Source organism: Drosophila innubila, chromosome X, assembly GCF_004354385.1.
Source record: "Drosophila innubila isolate TH190305 chromosome X, UK_Dinn_1.0, whole genome shotgun sequence".
NCBI lineage: Eukaryota > Metazoa > Arthropoda > Insecta > Diptera > Drosophilidae > Drosophila > Drosophila innubila.
The window spans coordinates 33,431,646-33,433,391 of record NC_047626.1 but is presented as its reverse complement, the minus strand read 5'-3'; the positions used below and the strand labels follow the sequence as shown (position 1 = coordinate 33,433,391).

At 40.0% G+C, this 1,746-nt stretch overlaps 1 long non-coding RNA gene across 1 annotated transcript; it reads right to left on the bottom strand.

Moving 5' to 3' along the window:
* Positions 1 to 624: 624 nt before the first annotated feature.
* LOC117791527 lies at positions 625 to 1,357 on the bottom strand. Its single transcript, XR_004618063.1, has 2 exons — positions 1,254 to 1,357; positions 625 to 1,036 (listed from the first exon to the last, which is right to left on the bottom strand). It is a non-coding gene; the product is annotated as an uncharacterized LOC117791527 (long non-coding RNA).
* Positions 1,358 to 1,746: the final 389 nt, after the last annotated feature.

Here is a 1,746-nt window from a genome sequence, read left to right as displayed (position 1 = left end):
GCCTGGTGTGGGAAATGAACCCGCGCCTCCATGCACCTGGGTCTAACACACCATCCTCTGCAGTACTTATTTACGTACTGAACTCGCCAGCTGACCAAACACTGCTATATGTTAACTAAATAAATGTATGTCTTTGTTTTGTCAAATTGATTTTATAAAAAAATCCATGATCAAGCGAGATTCGAGCCCGAACCTATCTAATTTTTTTTTTTTGTAGCTATTTTTAGCATATTTTTTTTTTAAATAGCAATTTTAGCCCACACGATTCTGGCAACACTGCACTAAGCAAATTATTTGGTTAGTGATCATATGTTACACAATGGGGGCATTCAGCAGACAATTCAATCAGAAATTGCTCTTTTACTTGTGATCAATGAATGACACGATACCTTTTTATAAAAATGAGCTCATGTTATGGTCGGCGCTGAGCTATCGATAGACAAACAGCTGTTGCTAGCGCCACCTTTGGCATGTGGCGAGAACTAGCCAATCAGCGTCGACCACAACATTAAAGCTTTATGCTTTTAATAGGAGGAAGATGGGTTGCAGGTTAGGAAAATTAGAGAGGAAGTCAGTCTGGTTCGCGTGGTGGCTGCTGCAAGGCAGAGTTTCTTTCTGAGTGCGGAATTTTGAACAAATAAAAAAATATAAAAGTAGAAACGAATGGTGACAAACATCGACACGCAATACACTTCAGCCGCAGCAGCCACAGCCGTAATTTACACGAACAACAAGCTACAAGCACAACACGCAAGCGCAGCCACACACAGCGCAGCAACACACACTTTGAGTCGACGCAGGCAGGCACACACAGAGACACAGAGTGTGCACACCAGACATCGGGAGCGCGGTGAGTCCGTCCCTGAAGGCATCTTGACGCATATGCCCTTGTGAGCGTCAAGTGCCACGTCCCTTTGTCGGAAGCCTTGGGTCCAGACATCCTCCTCGTTGCAACCAGACAGTCCAGCAGCTGTTCATCTGCTACAGGCTTGCCGCTGTTTACGCCAGACACACACAGAAGTCCAGGAGTCTCCGTCTGCAAATATTTATACCATTAGTTTAATTTGAATAACACATTGTCACAAATAGTTACATTTGAATTGTTGTCGATGCCCCCCCTCTGACCCACAAGAGCTCTTTTGGTTAGGGAAGGCCATAATATTATACAAACACTTAATTTACATGCATATTTATTACATTTATACAAAACACGATCACATGTATATTAATAACACTTAGATATTAATACTTACTTGTACATTTATCCACGATTACGCACTTTGTATATTTTTCCCACATTTAACTTATTTATATTGCTCGCGCCACCAGCGAATACGGGGTTGCCAGACTAGTACAATTAGTTGTTTGTTTACATTTTGTGTTAAGGGTATTCCGTGAATTTTGTTAGGTGTTAAATGTTAAATAGTAAACACGAAGTATCGGATACAATTTAAATAATAAAATGTTAAAGATAATTATAATTAATAATATTAATTAAATTTTATAACGTTTAAAGAAATGATTAATTAAATTTATTTATTCGGGTGAGATGGGTATGTGGTGAGGTTGGGTAAAGTTTGGAGTAGGGAGTCGGCACGAACTATTAAAAGCCGACTATAGGTTTGGAGGGCGATCGTTGAGGTGGATAACAACATCTGTTCACCTAATCCTTGCCAGCAGTGTCCGTGAAGGTGTTATGAGACCAAAGTCTGAGTATTATTCCGGTTAGTAAAAATATAAATAATT